Consider the following 26164-nt stretch of genomic DNA (forward strand, 5'->3'; position numbering starts at 1 on the left):
GCAAGTCATTTGACCCCAATTGCCTAAAAAATAAAATTAAAAAAAAAAGAAGATGGGATAGGTAGGAGGGAGATGGTAGGTGAGAGGATGAGGTTTCAAGGATGACAGAGCCCTGTGGTTATCAGGAGTGACCTGAATGATAATCCAACAAAAGAGACTAAGAAGGCGTGTTCAGACAGATAAGATCAGGTGAGTGAGCGCAATGTCATAAAAACCTAGAAAGAAGAGAGTATCTAGGAGAAGAGAGTGATTAATAGTGTCAAAGACTGCAGACAGGTCAAGAAAGATGAGGATTGAGGAAACGCCATTAGATTTTGTAATAAAAAGATCATTAGTAACTTTGGAGAAAGAAGTTTCAGTTGAATGATGAGGTCAAAAGCCAGAATACAGAGTTAAGAAGGAGTGACGGAAAGGAGGCATTGATTAGAGACACAAAGGAGAGGAGACATGTAGGATGGTTGCTATCAGAGGTAGATGGACCAAATGAGAGCTTCTTGAGGATGGAGGATGCATGAGTGTGTTTATTGGCAATAGCGACTGAAGATCAGAGAGAGAGAGTAGGGATGACAGCAAGAGTAATTTGTTGATAACTTGTGCATATAGAGGGGTTTATTCTAGCAAGGAGAAGGGCCACTTCTTCATGTGAGACAGGGATTAAGGTAGAGATGATGGAAAAGTGATGTGAGGTGAAGAGAAGGGGAGAAGAGGGAGCTTTTAGTAAATGGCCTCAGTGTTTTAAGTAAAATAAGAGGCAAGTTTCTTAGCTGAGAGGGTGGGGGACGGGTGCTGTGGGGGAGGTTTGAGAATGAAGAGGTTTAGAAAAACTACTGTGGTGAGTAGGATAGTGAATCACTTAGGTAAATAAAAAAGAATTGCCTTGCTGCAGTGAGGGCCTAGTTGAGATTATGTAACATAAATGTAAAGTAGACTCAATCAGCAAGGTTTGTGGTTTTTCTCTAGCTTCATTTAACAGCTTATGAATAGGATGAAAGGCATCAGATGGTGGGATTAATACAAAGCTGAGGCTTATCAGGGCTTGATTGGCAACAGCAAAAGAGGGAAAGGGACTTTAGAGAACATGACAGTGTAGAGCTAAACTGGTTCACCAAAGGGAGAAGATAGTGAGGGGAGGTGATGGCCTGGGAAAGAACCAACATGAGGAAATCATGTTGAACACAAAAAAATATGGTTTGAGGTTGCAAGGCAGAAGGACAATGAGTTGTGATCAGATGATAGAATTTCAGAGCTCATGAACATGGATGTGGAACACTTATGGATGATGGCAAGGCCATGTGTATGATGAAAGTACAATCAGTCATGGGAAATGAATAAGTTTAGGAACTAAGGTATTAGGCTGTTTGAAGGAATACAATATATACATATATATATATATATATATATATGTTAAAGTCCTACTAGAGTATGAGGGCAGGAGTTTAGGAGGAGAGAAATACTGTGAGCCAGGCACTAAATTCATTGAAGAAAGGATGAGTATCCTTGAAATCAGGAGATAAAAAACACCAGAATCTTAATTGGGCAATAAATATGGATGGGGTGAACTTCAAAGAAGAGGTTGCTGAGTGATGGTGGTGGTAGAGACAAAACCTGGGAGTGGCAATGGGGAGCAGGGGAGTGTTATGGGTGATGGCAAGATCAAGGTTATGACCATCTTCTCTGTGTGTAGCTCAGGTGGGGTGGAGTAGATCATTGGAAAAGAGTTTCCTTTTCCTTTTCATTCTTGTTATTTAGATCAGGAAAAACTTTCTAGTTTCTCTATTTCCTTTCTAGAAATTGGAGCTGTCCAAAAATATCATGGGTTTCCTTGAGAGATAGTAAGATTCCTTTTTCTCAGAAGTCTTCCAGTAGAAACTGGATGACCACTTGTCAGGTATGCTATAGTGTGAATTCCTTCAACTGTGAGTTGAACTACATGGCTATCAAGGTCCCTTCCAACTCTTAAGTTCTGTGATTCTTTGAAATCTCCAGGTCTAAAGGAATTTTATATCTTGGAGCCCTGAACAACTTTTAGATGTAACTGATGATCCACTCTTGGAATCTTGGAGAAGTTGTGAAGGACAGAGACACGCCAAAAAACTGGAGGTAGGCTAATGTCTTGCTTCTCAAAAAGGGGAGAAAATACAATTAAAAAAAACCAACAACAAACAAACCCTGTAGAATAGGTGTATTCCTCAGTTGTTAAAGAGACTTGTTTTCTTCAGTGGACAGGGATGAGACAGAGTTAAAATGTTTGTTGTTCAGTGAAAAAATCAAATTAAAAGAAAATAAAAAAATGATCTGTGGGCACTTAAAAAAGAAAGTGTTATTCACCAGGAGACAGCTTGGGTTCACTGATATCAACTCTGGCTGAACTAATCTTTTTTCTTTTCTTTCCCTTTCTTTCCTTTTCTTTTCTTCCCTTTCCTTCCTTTCCATTTTCTTCCCTTCTATTTCCTTCACTTTGATAGAGAATACATGTAAGCATCATAATAACATCTACCTCCCAGGGTTGTTATGAGGACCAAATGAGTAAAGTGCCTGACACATCTAAATTTCACATCTCACATTTCTTTTGAGCACATAGTAGGTGCTTAATAAATGCTCATTCTCTTTTCTTTCATTTTCTTTCTTTTCCTTGGACAAAGTTACTAAATCAAGAAAACTATATAAATATAGCATATCTGTATTTCTGCAGAGTTTCTCTAGATAACCTTGTGAACAGAATGAAGAAATGTCGGCTGTATGTTATACTTAGATTTACAATTGATTGAATAATCATATCCAAAGAGTTAGGCAACATGGAGTAATGGATTGGGCATTGGACTTGCAGTCAAGTAAACCTGGATTCAAATTCCATCTCAGAGAGATATTAGTTTAGTGACCCTGGGCAAGATACTTCCCTGTGCCTCTGTGTCCTTCTCTGTAATCTGAAGAAGTTGGACTCAAGGTCGTTGAAGGTTTCTTCTAGATCTAAATCTACAATCCAATCAATTAACATTTATTAAGAATCTAATATATATGTCAGGAACTGGGGGTACAAATACAAAGAATTAAACCATGTCTACTCTTGAAGGACTTGCATTCCCATCCTCTGAGTGATGATTAATGGATCTGTATCTCCCCATAGGGATATCTTGTTTAGAAGTATGTGATATGACTTAGGCCTGTTCACTGTTTTTATCAGTGACTCAGATTATGACATAGAAAGCTTGTCAAATTGGCCAACGATACCAAACTAGGAGCAATAGCTAACATGTCAGGTAAGCCAACACTTAAAAAGTTCTTGAAAGAGTAAAGCTGTGGACTGAAAACAACTAGGGGTATTTAACAAGAATAAATGAAAAATCCTGCATTTAAGTTTAAATTGAATCAACTGTGCAAGTTGGGAATGGAAATTTGAAATGTTCAGCCTAGAGAAGAGAAAACTTAGGGATAACATGGTAGCCATCTTCAAATATATTGTAGACAGTCATGGCAGTTAGTGAACAGTCATTTATTTACTACTAAGTTTATGCTAGGCAATATGCTAAGTCCACTAGAATTTATTAAGTTCCTACTATGTGCCAGGCTGTGATAAGTGCTATGGATACAAAGAAAGGCAAAAAGAGCCCCTGACCTCAAGGAAGCTAATATTCTAATGTAATAAAATAGAGGATAAACTTACTTTTTGTCTCTTTAGAGAACAGAACTAGTACCAATAGGTGGAAGGAAAATTTTCTGTTAGAGATTATAAAAAATGAGGTGAATTTTCTCAGTAGGTTTTTAAAAATTAAATTACATTTTTTAAATAAGCAAAAATCTATTTTCTCTCCCTCTTACTTCCCAGTAAGTGGTGAGCTTTTCTGTCATTAAAAGTGTTCAAGTAGAGGATAGATGACTATCTGTCAGGGTTATTATGGAGGGATTTCCAGCACTGAGGAGGAGGTTGGACTACTTGACTTAGATTCTTTCCAGCTCTAAGATTTTCAGTTCTATACTATTTTGGCTTATAAGGCTTGGAAACAAGCTCAAAGGTCATGATCAAAATAGTACTCTACTAAGCATTAAAAAAAAAGTCCAAAGCACTGACTTATTTTAGATATACACCATTTCTGTGATAACAAACTGGCACTAATAAGTTCCTCAAAATTTTGTGTTGCCTTCATGTCCCTGAGGCTGAGTATGTAGAATACTCCTGGGTCATGACATATGTAGGTAAGGTAGACATTGTCAATATGATATAATCTAAACGTCCCCACCAATCCTCCTCCCATTGGCTGGTAGCTGATGTACCATGATTAGTAGCTTTTTCCTGTATGTTAAAAATTATTCTCTCATTACTGTCTTTAAAAAAATGCAAATATTCCTAAAGGGATTAAGTCACCAATAACACCTGCATTAGAAGCCTGGTGTGGTGAAAAGAGAAATGGATTTGGATAAATGGAGAGCTGAATCCCAGACCTGCCACTTACTAACTTTATTACTTTGGGCAAGTCATGTCACTTTTCTGGGCCTTCATCTGTTAAATGAGGGTGGCATGATGGATGATCTCAAAGGCCTCTAACAGCTCTAATATTCTATAACTCTGAGACCTGATTATGAAGGAATTTTTCTCAGATCGCTTTTCCTTGAGCCTATTGATACCTTGCCCCACAAGTGACAACATTGGACACTTGGTTATCTGAGGAGGCAAATACATTGAATTTGACCAGTCAACAATAGCCTTATTCATTAAGGAGAATTGCTAATACCTATATGTTCTTTCCTATTATCAATCAATCAACAAATATTTATTAAATACTTACTGTATGTCTAAAGTACTATATTGTGGGTAATTTAAAGAAACATAAACTGTGCTAAATCCAAAGGTACCTTAGAAATCATTTAGGCCAGAGGTCTTAACCATTTTCTGTGTCATTCATCCCTTTGGTAGTCTGGTGAAATTTATTAAGCCCTTCTCAGATTTTTTTTTCTTATTAGAAAATTCATAATTGAAGGAAATGCTAAGTTTCAGTTAGGGTTAGTGAAAATAAAGTTGTGATTTTTACTCATTCAAGTTTGTGGACCCTCTGAAATCTATTCATAGACCTCTTTAGAGATCTGTGGACCTCAGGTTAAGATTTCCTGATCAAGTCCAGTTTCCCTCATTTTACAGATGAGTAAATGGAGGTCTAGAGAAATAAAGTAACTCCCTTAAGGTCGTACTGTTAGCTAATGGCAGAACCAGGATCAGATTCCAGCTCTCCTGACTTCAATTCTAGTAGTCTTTTTATATCACATTGGTAGTTTTGACTTTAATTTCCCTGTTAAGCTAAATCATAATCTCCTAGAAGATGTATGTGTGTGGTGCTGTCTAATTATAAAAATAGGTCAGCTCCCATGGGGCAAGGGTAAATATTTGATCTTGAATCTAGTCCATGCCTTTCTAGGAGAGATTGAAATTTCTGCCTTTGTGGAGGAGCAGGAGAGCCGAGGCTGTGCTTTGTCCTTTGCCTATCTCTAAGACACATATTGGGCTATATTTGGTATTTCTTCATCACTCTTCAAATATCTATAAATGTAGGGGTACAATAGAGTCAAAATAAAGGACAACATCCCTCATAACTTTCAAGAAGAGTGTTATAGTAATATCACCAGCTCCATCAAACACCATAACACAAATGACCATTAATGAATTATGAGTAAATTCATTTATCCATGCAAGATAGTAAATAGAACTTCTTCTCTATTTTCAAAGAGGACTAATGACATCACAAGGTGATGTCTTGACTTGCTTGTGAATTAGGTTTAAGTGAGGCAGAGTGGCACAAAGTTGTCAGCCTACTTTCTCTTCCAAAGTCATGGAAGGTCAATGGCAGAACAAAAGTCAAGATAACTGGTGATGGCCTGGAATGAAGTGGTTGACCTTGACATCTTCATTGTCTGACCAAGCTCAAAGCACTTCACAGAGCTTGCTTCAGCTACCTTCATAGCTAGTGGAAAAAATTATTCTCATCTGCCCATTCTTCTAGGGAAATCTTCACATACTTGTGGTAGATGTCCCCCTGACTCACTGATGGGTTTGAGGCCTGTCACTTACCCTCAACCTGATTTAGCCCATCAGACAGAACAGTTTTACTGGGGTATGACCACTGTGTATGCTACAACTTCTTGGAGCCACAGGTGAGAGTTGGGTGTTGGGTGAACACCAAAGATGGTTGAGCAGCCATGAAAAGGGCTAAGCAAGCCCTCACACTAGAGATGCCAGTCCTCACTGAACATCCTATACATTCCTGAGGAAGTTGTACAGATTAAAATAGATCACAGATTACACAATAGTAAAGGAGCTCTTTTGCTGGAAGTGAGATAAACTATAGTTCAAACAAGGAGAGAAGGAATGATCTCACCAAGGGTAGTCTGTTCTTAACAGCCTTTAGGTAGTTGGAAGTACTGGAAATCAAGGGAAATATTGGGGGAACTGGCTTCTCCTACATGTATGCAACTCCAAGGTCTAATCTCCAGTTTGTAATTCAAAAGCATACAACTTAGGGGGCAGCTAGGTGGCATAGTGGATAGAGCACCAGCCCTGGAGTCAGGAGGACCTGAGTTCAAATCTGGCCTCAGACCAAACATTTGACACTTTCTAGCTGTGTGACCCTGGGCAAGTCACTTAATCCCAACTGCCTAAAAATTAAAAAAACACCATTAAAAAAAGTCCATAACTTGTCTCTCATGGCCATGTTCTTTTCCACAATCTCTGTCTTTCATAGCACCCTGGCTCAGAGAGGTCTCTCAACCCACGTTGTCTCACTCTATGTATCAAGTTACTGTCCTGGGAAAATTGCCCATTTCAAGTGTGCAGAGGTGTTATACTCCTTTCTTTTTTGTTTTTGTTTTGATAAATACTAACCTTGGAAACAGTTGATAGAAGAAGTTTACCTGGCCTCCAAGAAGAAAGAATGAAAGGAGATTCAGGGGACACTTACACAGAAAGGATCAGAAAATTAGCCATCACTTTGGCTCAACTTTACAAATATAGAGTAAACTGGAGAGGTCACAATTATCTAGTCTATTTAGGCTACAAAGGGAAACTAGTTAACTTGGGCCCCGCCCTTCACTTTTCTTTCTATTTTCCATATAATTTAGATAAAAATACTTAAGTTTTGTTCTTAAATTATCCAGATAACTTTTGCTACATAAACCTGGTAGCTAACACTTTTAAAAGATTCATTCTGAACTGGGAAAAAATTTTTTGCAACAAGTATCTCTGATGAAGACTTCATTTCTCAAATATATAGAGAACTGAGTCAAATTTTAAAATATAAGTCATTCTCCAATTGATAAATGGTCAAAAGATATGAACAGGAAGTTTTCAGACAGATGAATCACAGCTATATGTAGTCATATGAAAAATGCTCTAAATCACTGTTGATCAGAGAAATGTGAATTAAAACAACTTTGAGGCACTGTCCTATGCCTATCAGAGGCAAAAAAGGAAAATGTTGGATATTGGAGGGAATATGTGAAAACTGGGACACTAAGGCATTGCAAATGGAGTTGTAAACTGATCCAACCATTTTGGAGAGCAATTTGAAACTATGCCTAAAGGGCTATAAAGCTGTGTATACCCTTTGATCCAACAATACCACTGCTAGCTCTATATCCAAAAGGCATTCCCAAAAAGGGAAAAGGACCTATTTGTACAAAAATACTTTTAGCAGTTCTTTCTGTGGTGGCTAAGAATTGGAAATCTAAAGGATGCCCATGAATTGGGGAATGGCTAAACAAGCTATGGTGTATAATTGTAATGGAATGTTATTGTGCTATAAGAAATGACAAGCAGGATGATTTCAGAAAAACCTGGAAAGATTTACTTGAACTAATGCATAGTGAAGTGAACAGAACCAGGAGAACATTGTACACAGTCAGAGCAATATTGTTCCATGAAGAATTGTAAATGACTTAACTATTCACAGCAATACAATGATCCAAGACAATCCCAAAAGACTAATGATGAAGCATACTATCCATCTCCAGAGAAAGAACTGATATTGATTGAATACAGACTGAAGCATGTTATTTTCCACTTTCTTTCTTTCTTTCTTTTATTGGAGTCTTCTTGTACAAAATGACTAATATGGAAATGTTTCACATAATTGTACATGTATAACCTGTATCTGATTGCTTACTGTCTTGAGGAGGGAGAAAGGGAGAGAGGGAGGGAGGGAGGGATAGAATGTGGAACTCAAAACTTGAAATGAAAATGTTAAAAAATTGAAAAAAAATGACTCATTCTGATGTTTCTTGGTGCCTCCCTTCATGGAGTCCTCATTAAGTTTCCCGTAGGCATAGTTCTCTGTTGGGCACTGGAGATCAATGCATTTGTACAGTTCTGAAGCTGCCTCTTCTGAGTGTGTCTTGTTTGTCCTCCGTGTGTCTCTCAGTTCCTGATACGTACACTGCAATATCTAACCTTATACACATGAATGTAATGGAATATTGTTGTGCTATAAGAATAATGGATCTGATGAGTACAGAGAATCATGGAAGAAAACATGAATTGATGCAAAGTGAAGTAAGGAGAACCAGGACAACAATATTCACAATGGAATATACACAATAAAAATTACAAAGCCAACCCCCAAACAGTCCAAACTGAATGCTGTGGAATTACAGTGGAGTTACATGTAACCTTGGTCCCAAAGAATGAAATGGCATTTGTTCTCATTTATGCACAGGGATTAGGGAACATTGTATATAAAGTTAGACTCTTTCAATATATTGGTCATTTTGCTTAATTTTTCATTTTTATGAAAAAAAAATATTATAATGGATGGAATTCTGGGAAGGGGAAAGGGAAGATTGGGGAAAGTAGGTTATACAGTTCCAAAGACCTTGTGATGAAATGTCCTGTCTACCTCTAGATAGGGAACTAATGGACTCAGAGTGTAAATTGAGGTATATTCCCTTCCCTACCCTTCCTTATCCTTTCTTTTTTGGATATGGTTATGCAGGAAATTTGTTTTGCTTGACTATACATATTTGTATTGGTATTATTCTTCTTACTTTCTCGATTGGTGAGGGAGAGGCAGGTGGGAGGGAGAGAATTCAGAACTGAAAATAAAATAAAATTGAGAATTCAACAGTTAAAAAAAAGAAAAGTTTATTTAAAATAAATAAAAGCATACCTACTTCTATAGGTGCAGAGTAAATATATCCCATGTCTTTGGAGTGGACATTTAATACTACGTGATGTTTTTTGTATACCTAATCACCTGAGAAGGAGGAGAGATCATAAGATCAGAGATGAAGAGCTAGGAGGGATCTTAGAGGTCATTTAAAAATAAATATTCTTTTAAAATTATCAACTTGACAAAAATTAACAAGTATTTATGTTCCCATAGATAAGAAAGAGAATTGCATATGAAACCTTGAATCTCTCTTATGTTTCTTAAAGTATATGTAAAATTTTACATGATGGTAACACTGTCCCACTTGTCAGTGTTCCCAGGTGAATTTCCTTTTGCTTTCTTCTGTTTTTTAAAAAAGTTTCTCTAGTGATTTCTTTTCATCAATACTACCCACTTCCTACAATTCTCCTCTACAAGAAAGGAAGAAAGAAAAAGAAAGGAAGGAAGGAAGGAAGGAAGGAAGTCCTTCCCTTTTAAGAAGTAAATATAGTCAGAATACACATGCATGTTGATCATGTCTGGTCCCTTGAGGAGTAGCTGAAGAAACCGGTACATTAATATAATGGAATATTACCCCACTGAAGGAAACAGTGAGCATTACAAATACAAAGAAGTATGGGAAGATTTCTGTTAGCAGACATAAAATTAAATAAGCAGAACCAAGAAAAATGACTACAACAACATAAATGGAAAGAGCAATAATAAACCATTGAAGCTGAATGCTGTGAAATAGTAATGACTAATCATGCTATATATAGATGATATAAGAAGGCACATTCTTATTTTACTTGTAGAAATGGAGTACTGTGGATGTGAACAGTGAATTTAACATCGGACTTCGTTGATGTATGCCTCCTTTGATGATTTATCTTCCATATAACTCCTCCAATTGTGAGTGTTCCTCAGATTTTTGTCCTAGACCCTCTTTCCTTCTTCTTCTTTGTTTTTGTTAACTTCATCAGCTGCCATGGATTTACCTATCTATACATACAATTCACACATATATATGTATTTATGTGTGTATCTATCCAGCCCTAGTCTCTCTTCTGGACTTCTGTTCTGTACCTTTAATACTGTATTGGACAGTTGCAAAAAGAATTACTGGAAATATCTTAAATTCAACATGTCTAAAACTGAACTTGTTATATTTTCTCCCAAATATATTTGTTATATTTTCTCCCAAACCCTCTCTTGATTTCAAACTTCCCTCTCTTGATTGAGGTCACTGCCATCTTCCAGTCTCCCAGATTCATCTTGGCATTAACTTTGACTCTTTCATCTCCCTCACCCCAAAGAACTAATCAATTGCCAAATTTTGCCATTTATATATTGTATCATCTCTCACATCAGACCTCTTCTCTCTACTCTCACAGTGACCCCCTTGATTCAGGGCTTCATCATTTCTAGTCGAGTTACAACAGCTTCCTAACTGGTCTTCCTGCCTCATCTTTCATCATGCCAGTTCATTTTAAACGTGCTTGCCAAAGTACTTTTCCTTAGGCACAAATCTGACCGAGTCACTTCCCTCCTCAATTAGTTCTAGCATCTTCCTGTGGCCTCTGGGATAAAATCCAAATTCCTGCTTAAATTTTAAATCTCCATACATTCTGGCCCCAATCTACCTTTTCAGCCTCATTGGACATTCCTTTCCCTCTTGTCCTCTGAGATCAAGCCAATCTGGACTTCTCTATTCTTCTCATATGGCAGAGGGTAGAAGTTGAGTCAATAAATGGAGTCAGAGGAGAGATCTGAATGGTAGCAGTAGAACTAGTGCAATGTATTTAAAGGAAGTGGTAATCAGCCATTTTAAATGTTGAAGGGAAGTCAAGAAAAATGAGTATTTAAAGACCTTTGGATTAACTGATTAGTAGATAACTGGTAACCTTGGGAAAGAGAAGTTTCAGGGCAATGTAGGAACAGAAACAAGGGTGAAAGGTTAATGAGTGTCACTGTGAAAATAACATTAGCAAGGCTCAGGATATGAAGAAACTGAGACTCCTAAAACACAATGGAGGCAGTAAAAGTCATTTTAAGGAAGAAAAACAAGGAAGAGATCATAAAGCAAGATGGTATAATGTTAATAGCTGGAGGAAAGATCTACTAAAAGTACATGTATAACAAATATTTATCAAGACACTGTGTACAGAACACTGTACTAGATTCTGGAGGAGATACAAAGTTCAGATAAGACATAGTCCCTGCCTTCCAGTAGCTTAGTATCTGGAAGAGTGGATACAACATGAACAGATATCTACACGGGATATTATGTGACAAGCACATTAAACAAAAAATCAGTCTGGGTCCATGATTTTGCCAAAGTGGAAACTCTCCAGTGATGAAGATCAGCACCTTGATTGTAATTTATATTCTTAGATTATTGTCTGAGGGTACTGAAAAGTTAAGTGACTTGCCCAGGATCACATAGCCCATCTGTGTCAAGGTAAGACATGAACCTAGGTCCCTCTGATGCTAAGGCAAGCCTGCCAACTACTAGGCCAAACTGCTTCTTAAATATGCTAGATAGACATGGACTATGAAAGACTGAGGTTTGGGAAAGGAGGGGAGGAATCTATCAACTTTAGATCAGTAGTTAGGAAAAATACTGGTTATTTTGCTTTTATTTTCTCCCGTGATAAGAATGATCTTCAAGCTTTGAAGAAAAGATGTAGCCCAAGATAAGCAGGGAGCATTAAGCTGACATAAATTTCCTTGGTCTTCCTGGGGCCTAGTCAAAGTGTATCTCTTATACTGTGGTTACTTGTCCAAATAATGTCAGTGGTGCCAATAATTTTTGACAAATTGTGGGAAAAAGAATTCCCAGAAGACTAGATAGGGACTTTCTTTGTCATTTAATTGGTAGAGGAAATTCTCTGGTGAGGAGACCACCTTTACCAATGCAGTTAAGCACCTTTTTCTCAATTTCTAGTTGCCTAAAGCACTGAAATTTTAAGTGACTTGCCCAGGGGCAGATAGTTAGTATTTGTCAATGTCAGGACTTAAACCCAGGTCTTACAGGCCCTCAAGGCCAGGCCTGTTCACTTTGCCAAGTTGTCTCTTCCAAGAGAACTGAAGATAGAAAAATACACTGCTAATTGTGAAAAAGGGTCAATGCAATGGAAATTGTAGATTAATGAGTATGACCTTGATCACTAGGACATTTTTAGATCAATTATTAAAGTCAATATTTAGGAAAGAATGTACAGTAGATGATAGTTCTAGAGTTGGAAGGGATCTTAGAGGCCATCTTAGAGGCCCTCTCAATTTAGAGATGAAGAAACTGAAACAAGTCCAGAGAAGTTAAGTGACTTGCCCCAGGTCACACAGGCAGTAAGCTTCAGAGACAGGATTTGAACCAAAGTGCTCGACTCTGGATCCTGTATTCTTATTGCTTTACCAGCTGCCAACTCATTAAGAAGTTCTATCAATCTGAGGTCTAAAGTCTCTTATTGCTGCCGCTGCTGCCGATACTTATTCAATCATGTCTGACTATGACCTTATTTGGGATTTTTCTCGGCAAACATACTGGAGTGGTTTGCCATTTCCTTTTCCAGCTCATTTTACAGATGAAGAAACTGAGGTAAACAGGGGTTAAGTGACTTTCTCAGGGTCACATAGCTACTAAGTGTCAGAGGCTAGATTTGAACTCATGTGTTCCTGGCTACAGGCACAATGATCCATCCACTGTATCACTTAGCGCAATAGCAAGCAATATATAACGAGGCCTATTTTTCTTCTTTCTTAAATTTTTAATTACATGATGCTCATAACGGCGACAAAACACAGTTCAGCTTAGTGTTATTCCTTGGAATAATAGTGACAGTATTATTGGTCTCCATTTTTATAACTTTGAAGTCATGAGTTAATACTTACGTACTGTCATATTGTTTACTCTGTGTGTGTGTGTGTGTGTGTGTGTGTGTGTATTAGTCTTGTCTCTTGATATCATGGTCCTCTTCAAGAAGGAAGGAGAAACAACAACAGATTGTAAGCAATTCCAGAAATTCTAGGATAAACACATACGTCATAGAGCTAGGAGGGAATTGAGAGGACATTAAATTCAATCCCTTTTTGACAAATGAGAAGTTAAGTGACTTGTTCATAGTCTCACAGCCAGCACACATCTGGGGCAGAATCTGAGCTCAGATCTTCCCAACTACAAGCCCTGTGTCACCTAACTGCATGGATATCATTTACCCTTTGTAGTCCCTGTTGTGCCTGGCCCAGGGCTAAGACATAGTGGTTATTCTTGCTCGAAGAGGACCAAAATTACATCCCTATATCAGGGTCAAGGTACAGTATGTCTGACTGTGGCTGATCAGACCAATATGAGCTCAGAAGGCTCTATCACAGGTGGAGCACAAATAGTCCATATGACCATTTGGAGTGGAGATTTCTCTAAATTTGTCCATCTTGTGTTTCTTTAGTAAGATGTAGTAGATGCTTGTTAAGCAATTGTTTATTCTTTTAATGTCCATATAAGCAAAATGGAGCACTGTGAGCCACCAAGCCCAGTTTAGAACCTTGTTAATCAGAGTTAAAACGGGCCTCAGAAGCATTCTGGTCCAACCATTACTTGAATAAGAATCTCTTTTATAAAAAATTTGATAAGGGTTTATCTAGCCTTTTTATTTTTTGAGAGAACCCACTACCTCCTAAGGAAGTCAGTCCACTTTTCGCTAAGTGATTGTAAGCACATTGTTCCAGATGTGGAGCTTTTTTGCCTTTGGTCCCAGTACTATCTTTTGGGGCCAAATTGAACAAAGATATACTTAGTATATTTCAATTAATTCTAATTATTAATGGACTTAAGGACCTATGATCTTGGGTGTCTTGTTCTAGTAATTACTTTCTTGGAGATCTGGGCCAAATGTCCAGGCCAAACAAAGGCCAGGACTAAGTGTTAGGACCAGTAATGGAAGGTTGGCAATTAGCTAATGAAATTCACCTGACTAGATTAAAGAGGATTTTCTGGAATTTTCTAGTTCAGCTTCAATTTACTGGGCTTCCATCACTCAAGTGATTGTTCTCAATTTATAGGCTATGGATAGCAGTTTGCAAACCTTATAAATCTACCTTAAAATGTGTGAAGCTGCCCTTAGAATATCAGCCACCTGCTAGGGCCCCAAGGTACCCACCATTCTCCAAGATTTCTTTTGATGTCTAAAAAGCATAGAAAACCCCAAAACTAAACCCTTTTAAACAGAACATAAACTTGATATGTTGTAACAGGGTGATGCCTTGTGCAGTAATGTGTTTGTTCTTTCCTTACTCAGTGCGCTGTGGTTAAATATTTCTTTATTCGTGTTTGTAGTGACTGAATACCATAAGTTATGACTCTGATCTAATGCCCATGATTTATACTGCCATAATTCTGGTCACATGCAAATAAAATGTTTATCTGTATTTGTCCTTTAGAAAGCACTTGAGCGAGAAAGTCTTCATGAATTTGTGGGTCTATTACCTTTTTTTTTTTTGTTCCAGTTGAATCTTATGGAGGCATTAGCTGTATCTACACCAGCCTACTGGATTTAAGACTTTGGCCAGTTTAATCCTAAAAGACAGTGTGCGCAATGGTTAGAGAGCTGGCCTTAGAGTTACGAATATCCTGACTCTGACATATAATAACTGTGTGACCTGAATCTCTCAGGGATCCAGGTGACTCTCTTAAAACTATAAATTACAGAGAAGAAGATGTTTACTGAATTGATTGAGGGAGAGTTCTATATAATAATGAAATCACATTTGTAGCCCATATCCCTAATTTAATCCCACAATTGAACTGATTCTACCCTCATTACCAAATTAAATACTTCCTTTCCCCCCCCAATAGAATTGATTGGATTACCAGGAATTTTGAGAGTGTAACTAGAACCCCGCCCCCATAGTTTTTTCTATGTTTTCTAAGTTTCTAAAACATAGTGAGAAAAACAAGATATGGTAATCAAATGCTCAGTTGGAATAGGGAAAAGAAAGGGTTAATTCACTTCTGTTGCTGCTTTCCTTACAGTCCCGATTTGTTCTGTGAAGTTTGGATTCCATCAAAGGGCCACACTTGAGGAACTAGATGGCCATGTGTGGCCTTGAGGCTGCAAGTTCCCCACCCCTGTAACAAAGACAAACAGATCTGAGTCAGCAATCGAGGTCTTCAGGCAAAGCAAATTTGTTTGACTGCATTATATGTGGATTTCTTCAGGTCTTAGCTTTGTGGGTGTGAGAAAGATAGTGTAGTAAGTAGAAGATTAATATAACAGAAAGGGCACTGGATTAGGGCCCAGAGAGACCTGGGTTTGAATCCTACCTGTGCCACTAAATAGTTGTGTGACTTTGGTCAAAACATTTAAGCTCATGGCAGCTAGGTGGTATAGTGGATGGAGTACCAGCCCTGGAGTCAGGAGGACCTCAGACATTTACTTAGCCCCGATTGCCTCCAATAAATAAATAAATATTTACTTTCTCTGGGCCTAATCTTACTCACTTGTAAAAGAGATGACCTCTAAGGTCCCTTACATTTCTCTGTTTCTATGATCTTAAGTAAATATAATGTGAGAGGCAGTATGGTGATTTGGAGAGAGTCACCTTTGGAGTCAAGAAGTCCTGGGTTCAAGTTTTGCCTCTGATACATACAGTACAAAACTGGGCAAGTTACCTTTCAGGGCCCCCAGGCAAATCTCTAACACTATAAATTGTAGAAAAGTTTCTATTACCAGAGAACACTGTTCCCTAAATTAGATGAAAGTATCACTCTGGATAACAAAGCAAAATGCAAACTAAAAGTCATTGAAAAGAGATCATAGAGTCATACACTTAGAGCTGGAAAGGAAGTCCAACTCCCTCATTTTACAGGTAAAGAAATGGGCATAGAGCAGTTCAATCTCTTACCCAGGGTCACACAACTGGTAAACATCTGAGGCAGAATTTAAAGGAGTTCAAAGCCAATGCCCTATGTGCTAGAAGTGTCAGATACAATGCCGAAGGCAGCATCATGGTCTCAACACTGAATATAGCCAGAGCTGCATTAAATGTAATTGGGAAATATTTAACAAAGTAAATAAAAATGCAAGAGAACATAGATGATGTTGATATGTGATTTTCTAAGCCAATATGGGCTCCCAGGCTTCCTTAGGTACAGTTTTATGGCCTGTAGTTTCTTTTTGATTTTGACCCCACTATACTATATATATATATATGTATATATACACTACCCAGCTTTTTGACTTTCTTAGAAGTTCTAGGCATGATGTTTGCTTAGCTTCCATGGCTGGTCTAATTATTTCCTGTCTACATTATTACAGTTGTATTTGGCTATTTCAGGTAAGGCTGCGTGGGAAGTCCAGAAGATGACTCTTTTATGGTTCTGAAATGAAGAGCCACATGACAGGTTTATCTGTGAGACAAACATGAGAAAGCTATAAAGTCCTCTTAATCTAATGCTGCATCTCCTATTGACGTCAGAAGCAAGCAATCTATAGCAGAGTGTATTTTTAGAGTGACCTAGTTGCCAGCCCTAAGCTCTGACGCGCAGGGATCCATTGCTCACCTTTATCTCCTGGAACAATAAAATAACTATAGGCAGCTATGATTTTCCCAGGCGATCTCTGATGTTAGCTAGACACATTGGAAAAAGGAGCCACTGCATCAAAAAGTACTATCTTTGGTTAAATACACACCCCGTCTTCAGGTAAACTTTCATAGTAGGGTCATATCAACGAGTGAGAAGTTCTGGGCTTTCTCATTCATGTATTCTATGCAGCTATCTGTACTGCCTAGCCAGAAAAAAGGTTGAATGAGGCCAAAGCTGTAATTCAGTCCATGGTTATGTTTCAGTTCTAGGCTCTATCAAGCTATCTCAGGAGGGTGGAGTAACAGTTTTACCCCAGGGAATCTAGCCTTTAGTTAGCAAGACTAATTAAAATAGAAGGCTTAGTAGCTTTCTTAGATTTCTTTTTTTAGATAATTTCTTAGATGCCCCAAATTGTTAATAATCGATAAGGCACCATAGTAATTCATTTCTCTCATTTTGTTGTTATTTAGTTGTTTTCAGTCATATCTGATGCTTTGTGACCCCATTTGGGGTTATCTTATCAAGGATACTGGAATGATATGCCATTTCCTTCTCTAGCTCATTGTATGGATGAGGAAACAGGCAAACAGGGTTAAGTGACTTGCCCAGGGTCGCACAGCTAGGAAGCCTTAGAGGCCAGATTAGAATTCATGAAGATGAGTCTTCCTGACTCCAGGCTGGGCACTCTACCCACTGTGCCATTTAGCTGCCCAATTTCCCTTTTGCTGAATTACCATATTTCACTGCACAATTGTCATAGATTTTATCCTAATTTTTGGTTAAAAAGTGAGGTGCAACCACTATGTGAAACTTTTAAAAAATTATGCTGGTATTACTTAAAAATCATTTATTGCTAAATTGTCTTTGGTGCAAGATTAAGATGTATGGAATACTCATAAATATTTGTTAAAATTGGGGAAATGAAAGTCTTATCATATTACATGACTTATTCATGGCAGCTCACCCGCCAGCCCATTAACCTTGAGTCTACTGTTCTTCATTGGGTTGAATGGCAATACTGTTAGTACTGTAGCACTCTAAACCATCTGTTGGTTTTTGGAATTGTATTGACAATGTACATGTCCTGAGAATTCAAGGCAGGTGGCTTGAAATGTGAGAGAGATAAATGCATATCCATATGCCACTGGTGAATATATTTTTGCTCTATTTACCTTCTGAGCAGCGTGATGAACAGAATTATACCATGTGATTATGCATTGAAAGGTTATAAATCAATTTTTGGACTGAAAAAAACAGGGTGTGACAATTATGCAATGGGAGGATTATGCGGTGTCAATGACTACGTTGTGAAATATGGTAAAGGTGTCTCACTTCCTTTATCAATTTCACACCATGAATTATAAAGTTGATTCAGCATCATAGAGTTAGAGGTAGAAAGCACTTCAGTGTCTTCTAGTTCAACTCTTCCATTTGACAGATGAAGCTGGCTCAAGGAGGTTAAATGACTTGCCTAAGGCCACACAGCTAATGAAAGTCAGAGATGGGAGCTGGACTCTGGTCTCCTTTCTTCCAAAACCAGTGCTTTCCCCTGGCACAGAGGTTGTTAGTTATAGCTCTGATCATAAAGAAGAGTGAGGATCAATCAAAACAAACTTCAACTGTAATGAACATTTATTAGATATTGACTGCATGTTAGACACTGTGTGCCATTGATTAAAAAACAAACTCAAATGGATCCTGAGTTCAAGGAACTTATTTTCTACTGGGAAAAATACACATACACACACACACACACCACACACACATAAATAGGTATAAAATAGGCAAAAGGTAATTTCAGGAAGGAAAAAACACTAATGACTTGGGTTGCGGGATATCACTGGGACTCCTCTGTTGCACACTTAGGATTTCCATACCTTTCCAACCACTATGAGGATCAACATTCTTTTGTATGTTGTCTCCCCCTTAGCGTGAGCTCCTTCAGAATAGGAACTGTCTAGTTTTTTCTCTTTATACCTCTTGGAGTTAGCACAGTGCTTGCCAGAAGGTAAATGTTTAATAAATGTTTTTTCATTCATTCATTCATTTGTTCATTCATGATAGTTTTATTTCATCTGGAACAGTCTCAGAAAGTCCAGTCCTGGACAGGGCACCCTTGCTCTGAAATCTCCCCCACAGAAACAAAGGGAAGATCTGAGGCCAGAGATTCCATTTGGTTTTAGAGTGACTTTAGAACTTTTGGTTGGCATAGAACTTTTGTACACATTCTAAGCCTGCCCTTGAATGAACCTGTGCTCTTAGTACTTAATAAATGTTTACTGAATTGAACTAAATTGAAGCTAACCCAGAACAAACTAAATGGGAACCTTGTGGTGGTGATGGTTGTGACTGGAAATGACAGGAATTTTGGCCATAGTTTTTTGGTATCACTCTCAACCTTAGTATCTTCACAGAATGAGTAACTAGGGTTAGCAATGAACAGTCATTTAACAAATGATCTTACAGTCAAAGGAAATGAGTATTTTGGGCAGAGAATGATTTCACTGGTCAATACAGCTTCAGTGGTGAATAATAATAACTGCTAATGGTCTATTCCTTTTATTTTAGAGATCAGTTTTTCTTTATAAAACAAAAAGAAATGCAAAAACAAAAACAAATGCCGCTCAGGTTTACAGGTGGCATTTTAAAGTTCATTACAGCTCCGGTATTGATATCATTCTTTCTCAGCTGCCTTGTTCACTTTATTTTTTAGTAAATTTTTTTTTATTATTCTGAATATGACAAACACCAACATTTCCATATACAGAAAAGAAAGACTGTATATAACGCCATGAATCTCTATTATATGAAGCTCTTCTGCTTGTCTGAGTCTCCTTTTGAACTTTCTTTTATTCTCTTATGTGCATTAATAAAAATCCTTCAATAACCCACTCTTCTTCTTCTTTTGGCCTCACTATTAGTAGCTCCCTTTTTTTCTCCCAAATTAAAAAAAAATATTATCTTATAACAATAAGTATGGTCAAGCAAAACAAATATATCTATTGGTTATGTCTGAAAATTTTGTGTCTCATTCTGTACCTTTAGTCCATCATCTCTCTCAGGCCCTTGATTGATTTAAAAGTTGTATTTATTTAGAATGAAACTGGTTTGCTGAATATAGTATTTCTAAAAATTATTCAGAATTTAATGAATACAGAAAAGAAAAAATATTTTCATATACAAAATAAAATAGAAAAAGATTAATATGAAACTACAAAAATATCAATTATATATAGCTTGATTAAAAAAAAGTAAGTACAGTTATCCCTTTGACAGCATGGGGTGGAGTATTGGGGGTAGGGTGGAAAATCTGAGTAAACTTTTTTGGTACTCTTTTCCTCCCAGAGAAAAAGTCTGAATTGTTATGGTATTAAAAGATAAAATGTGTTGATGTTATACAATACTATACATATGTTTTATGCATTTCTGAGTTTCTAAAATTTTTTTTGTGTCTGCTGGCCTTCACATGTTATCTACAGCTTCCACAGAACTCCCCCCAAATTCCCATTTTATTTCTTATGCCAATCAGTGATATGTCAAAACCACAATGAGGAAAGTCTTGACGTAGAAGAGATAACTGTATAATAAATTCAACATGTGACTTTTAAAGCTGTCCTCTTTGTCCACATTTTCTACTGAACTCCTTCCCCCCCCCCCATTCTGTGCACTTTTAAAAGACAGTGCCCTTCTCTTATTTCTTTTCTTCTTTTCGGGAGTCAATACTATGGCTAGCTTTCTCTTCCCCCTCCTCCCAAATCCCTACCTCAAAAGTTAAAAAAAAAAAAAAGGTACTCCTTATAACAAATAAACACAGTGAAGCAAAACAAATCCACATATCTGTAATGTCTAAAACATCTGTCTGCCTCTGTCAGAAGGTAACAGGCTTCATCATTCATGAGTCCTCTGAGTTTACAGTTGGTCATGCTGCTCATATATTTTTATTGTTAGCATAGAGTTGATAAGTCAATAAACGATACTTACAGACTAGGGAAGAGAACATGTAATGTAAAACATACTTTGAGGGCTTCCAGCTTTCTATCCTCCTAAACTTTGGAAATCTCCCTCCTGACTCAAATTTTGGATTGTTTGGGACCCAAGAGTTCTAGCACACACATAGCCTGAGTTCTCCCTTGAGTGGGATAAGGACTGCAAATGAACGTTGTGCCCTCAGGATGCTCAACTCAACACTTCCCTTAGACTTCACCAGGTGCAGGGACAATTCCCAAGCTGGGGTCACTCACTCAATACCAAAACTGAAACCCCAAAGTGTTGGTGGTTTGCACAGTCACCGAAGAGGACCCCTGAATGCTTCTGGCCACAGATACATGATTAGTAGAATTGAAAATAAACTTGGACAAAAACAGGGTCACCATTGTCCATATATTCCTTTGTATGTCTTTTTTGTTTCACTTTCACTTTGTCCACCATTCTCTGCTGTGTCTGTCTCATTTCCTCCTGATCCTTCTATTCCTTATACTAATAATAACGGCTGATGGTGAGGAATCATTCTAGTCTTTATTCTGGGCTTGGCAAGCATAGAGAAGTAGCTGGAATGGTTGAATTTTAGAATAGTAGTTATAATTAATTCCTTCAAATTTGTAATGATTGGAGATATGCCATTTGGAACTGTTCTATCTTTGATATACTGCGAGAAACCATAGGCAACATTAATGAAACAGACTTCTTATGGTTTAAAGTTGATTCCCTTGTTGTCTTTAATGTATACAACCACACAAATTCTTTCAACTCTGAATTCTCCTTCTTTACAGTGGGTGACAGTGCTGAATCTGGAGTCAGGAAGTCCTGAGTTCAGATCTAGCCTCAGACACTTAACTAGCTATGTGACTCTGGGCAAACCACTTGACCTCTGTGGGGATAATAATAATAATAATAATATAATAATAATAATAATAATAATAATAATAATACCTGCCTCATGAGGTTGTTATGAGGATCAAATGACATAATATTTGTAAAGCACTTAACAATACCTGGCACATTGTAGGTGCTTAATAAATACTTATTCCCTCCCTCCCCTAATAATCTATATCATCCACCATTCAATGAGCCTTTACAAAAGTAACTTACTATATGCAAGGCACTGAGGAAATCATTTGCTTTCAAGGAAAGAGTTTACATTTTACTGGGAGAATGTAACCTTTATGCACTTAGCACAGTGTTTAATGCATAATAGGTGCTATATAAATGTTACTACTACTACTACTACTGCTACTGCTACTACCACTACTGTTACTACTACCACTCCTCCTCCTCCTCCTCCTCCTCCTCCTCCTCATAAGATACTACAAGGAGGAAGAAGAAAGCACTATAGGGACAAGGAAAGGTTTTCCATAGGAGATGATGGGTTTCCAAGAGAGACAGGTAAAGAAGGATCACATTTCAGGCATGAGAAATAGCCTGGTCTCTAAAGTCAAATCAAAGCAAGAAGTTTCACAAATATGCAGGTAATTCAGGAAACGTCTTTTTTTGCTTTAATTACTCAGATTTTCAATTTAAGCCATTTTGAGCATTTTAAAAATTTACTTACCCATTCAATATTCACTATTGTGTAGAGCCTTCTAGGAATTGGGGGGCTGTGGAAATAGGGAGGAGAGCTGGAGACAATAGTATCAGAAAAAGGAAAAAAAAAGGTGAATTCATAATTTAAATTGTAAGTAATAGTCTGAGGTGTCTGGAGTGTTCAAGGAGCACTAGCACCTCGGGTGTGATGGCTTGCCGATACCTTTGGTATTTACCCAGCACTCAACTCTCAGCTGCAGCTCCAAGAAGCTGTAGCATGTGCAGTGTCCACCCACAGCCTGGTAAACTGTCTCAGCAGACAGGCTAAATCAGGTTGAGAGGAACCAATGGGTCTCAAACCCATTGCTGAGTTAGGGGGTGTCTATCCCAAGCATGTGAAGACTTCCCCAGGTACAATTGGCAGATGAGAACAATTTGTTCCGACAGCCATGAAGGCGGTTAGAGCAGGTACCGTGGAGGGCTTAGAGCTTGGTCAGACATCTAAGATGCCAAAGTCATCTACTGCATCCAAGGCCATCACCAGTCATTTTGACTTCTGCTCTGCCACTAAACTTCCATGACTCTGGAAGAGAGAGTGAGGCTGACAGCTTTGTGTCACTTTGTCTCACTTAAACCTAATTCACAAGCAAGTCAAGACATCATCCTGTGGTGTTATGGGTCCTCTTCAAAATGAAGGACGAATAATAAGCGACAGTCTGTAAAAAGATAGTTGAAAAGTAAAATACTAATTTTTTAAATTTATTTTTTCTTAAACTTATCAGCAAATAAGAAGGGCATTTCCATAGACATAATAGAAGATAAAAAGGGATTGTACATCAAACCACAGATTTCTATTATATGTGACTTGCTTTTTAAATATAAAATAAATTAAAGTTGTAGCTTTCAAAGCTGTCCTTTGCATCTCTGTTTTTTTTTTGGCCTACTTTTTGTCGTCTTCAATGACCCTCTTTTCTTTTTTTTTTTCCTTTTTATTGCTGCTACCATAATCTTCTCTTGACTTCCCTCTCCATTAGAAAAGAAGAAAAGAAAAACAAAGCCCTAGTAACAAATAGGCAGAGTCAAGAAAAACAAATTCCCACATTGGCCATGTACAAAAGTGTATATCTCATTCAGCATCTTGAATTCATCAGTACTCTGTAAAGAGGAGGGTAGCATGCTTCATTATCAGTCACTGGGAATAATAGTTGGTCATTGCTGTGATCAGGATTGTCAAGTATTTCAAAGCTATTTTTCTTCATTCTTTGATTTTTATTATATAAGTTGCTCTGGTTCTGCTCATTGTACTCTGTACTAGTTTATTTGTCTTTTCATATTTTTCTGAAACTTGGGAGAGGTTTCGGAGAACCTGAAAAGCAATGACCAACTGGTCACCTCTTAAACACCCAGAAAATGAAACAAATATGTGTACCTTCTGGAAAACTATAGATACTCTTTGTGTTCTCATTGGATAGCATGGACTTAACTGTTATTTTTATCTAGATCGTTATCAAATGAGCTAATATTTTTGAAGTGCTTAGCACAGTGTTTGGCATAGTAGACTCTTAATAAATGTTTATTCCTGTCCCCCACTTACAGATGGCTCCTAAATTTGTATATTTAGCCCTCATCCCTCTCTCTGGAGTTCCATTCTTAAGTCTCCAATTACTCACAGACATCAAAGACTTCAAGGTCATCCCCTGACTCCTGGGCCATCGCCTGTATTCCTGACTTTTGTCTTGCCATTGGACTTCAACGACTCTGGAAGAGAGAATGAGGCTGATGACTTTGTTCAACTTTGCTTCATTTAAATCCAATTCATGCACAAGTCAAGAAGTCATCCTGTGATGTCATTGGTCTTCTTTGAAAATGAGGGATGAATAAGAAGAAAGCATCTGAATGTCCTTTTGGTACTTTAAACTCAAGATATTCAAAACTAAGCCTACTCCTAGCCTACCCCTGTTCTCAGTTTCCCTTTTTCTATCGAGAACACCACTATTCTTCCAGTCACACTAGTTTACAACTTAGGAGTCATCCTCAACTCTTCACTTTCAGCTACCCCCACCCCCCTTCATAATGACATCCAATTAGTTGCTTACTCTCATTATTTTCACCTCTTCAAAACCTCTCACAGACAACCACAACTCTATACTCACATTACAAGCCCCACCTAACTCTGGTCCTCATCACCTGTCACCTGTACTATGTAATAGTTTCCCATTTGGTCTCCCTGCATCCAATCTTTCTCCTTTCCAATTCGTACTCCACACAGCTGAAGTATGGTGCTGACCATAACACTTACTTTCTCGGAAAACTTCAGTGGCTCCCAATTGTTTCAAAGGATGAAATACAAACTAACATTCTAGGATGATTAAACATTACTCTCCTTCGTTCACGCTATACCTTGACCAGACTAGCCTACTTGCCATTTTCTACACATGGCCCCGACCCTGTTTTTGTATAAGCCCCCTCCCAGCCTTGAATGCCCAGTCCTCTGCCCTTTTGAAACCAGTAGTTGTCTTCAAGGCTCACATCAAGTGTTACCTTGTTCAAGAGGCCTCTCTTGGTTTCCCCGTTATTGGTACCTCCCTCCCATGACTGCATCTAGTTTATACATGTGCTGTATAAGAATACAGATTCCTTGAGGTCAGGAACTGTGCCACTTTTGTATTTGTTTCCCTATCATCCAGCACAGGGCCTGGCACATAGTAGGTTCTTAATAAATTTTTTCAATCGATTGACTGATACACGTATTCCAATGGGGTTGCCATTTTCTTATAACATTTCACAACTCCTACTGCAGGAATGTTTTCAAAGCCAGCTTACAAGTCGTGCAAAAAAGTCAGTCTTAGGATGTTATAGTCACATGATGTTTTGACCCAAAACAAGATTACCCTGTCTGATTATGAATCTGATTCATAGAATTATAGGATCAGTGAGGAACTTCAGAGGTGAATTCCACTAAGCCATGCCTGCAGCAGTAATTGCCTTTATAACACTCCCAACAAGTAGTAGTCTCTGACTAGAGACCTTTACTAATGAGAAACTCATTGCTGACGAAGGCAGCCCACTATACTCTTAAGAAATAATTCTAATTATTAGGACATTTGTCCATATGTAGTGATACTTTGACTTTATTCTCTCAGAGTGCGGAGGATACATCATCCCTTCCAAGTTCTAGGAGCATCCCTGAAAGGTCTGGGGGCCTCTCTTTTCTGAAACTATTGGCAGCTGCATTACAGTCTTGTTCCCTCATTGTTAGTTGTCAGTGGCTATCACCCCAATTCCATTTAACCGTTAGCATCAATTAGCTTTTATTAAGAGATATATATGGAGAATATATTGTAAGCACAAAAATATAAACATTTCCACCCCCCTTGACACCTGGGGATACATTCTCTTCTATCCTATTCTAGTCTCTGGGAAAAGTGAGCTCAGAATTGATGGTTTCTGTATAGAATTGGTCCCATCAAGTTCTTTTCTACATGTGACATAACCACTCATTGGATGAGTCCTCATCTCACCTATTGCTGGACTGGGTGCTGAAAGTAACGTCATATGATCTTGATATTGGATTGGATTCTGCCCCCAGATGTTCTGGTGTCTTTACCGACCTTCTGAAGCACAAAAGGTCCTAGCCAAATTCCAGATTCCTTTACCTAAAACAGAAAAGAACAAATAGAAAGAGACAAAAAACAGGGGCTGCCTATTGAGTTTAGATAGGAAGGCATTGAAGCCTCTCCCATTCAGCAGAAAATCTTTCTCTTTCACTGGAAAACAGCCAAGTGGGGAAAAGATAGAAGTAGTCCATGAATAGTTCCTGGCTGACTAGTGTCTTTTGAACACATCCTGGTCCTGGCTCCAAAGCCAATCAAAAAGGCTCCCCCTTGCCAAGTGGTTAGTATGCTGGAATGTCTATACATACTCCTAAATCCATGTG

General features: G+C 38.0%; 1 long non-coding RNA gene across 1 annotated transcript; it reads left to right on the forward strand.

The window, feature by feature from the left end:
* The first annotated feature begins 1953 nt into the window (after positions 1-1953).
* Positions 1954-25291, forward strand: LOC110217477 (uncharacterized). The gene is made up of 3 exons (XR_002327050.2): positions 1954-2100; positions 9941-10037; positions 23824-25291. It is a non-coding gene; the product is annotated as an uncharacterized LOC110217477 (long non-coding RNA).
* The last annotated feature ends 873 nt before the right edge of the window (positions 25292-26164 follow it).

The sequence above is a fragment of the Phascolarctos cinereus genome, unplaced genomic scaffold, assembly GCF_003287225.1.
Source record: "Phascolarctos cinereus isolate Bilbo 61053 unplaced genomic scaffold, phaCin_HiC Scaffold_726;HRSCAF=1367, whole genome shotgun sequence".
NCBI lineage: Eukaryota > Metazoa > Chordata > Mammalia > Diprotodontia > Phascolarctidae > Phascolarctos > Phascolarctos cinereus.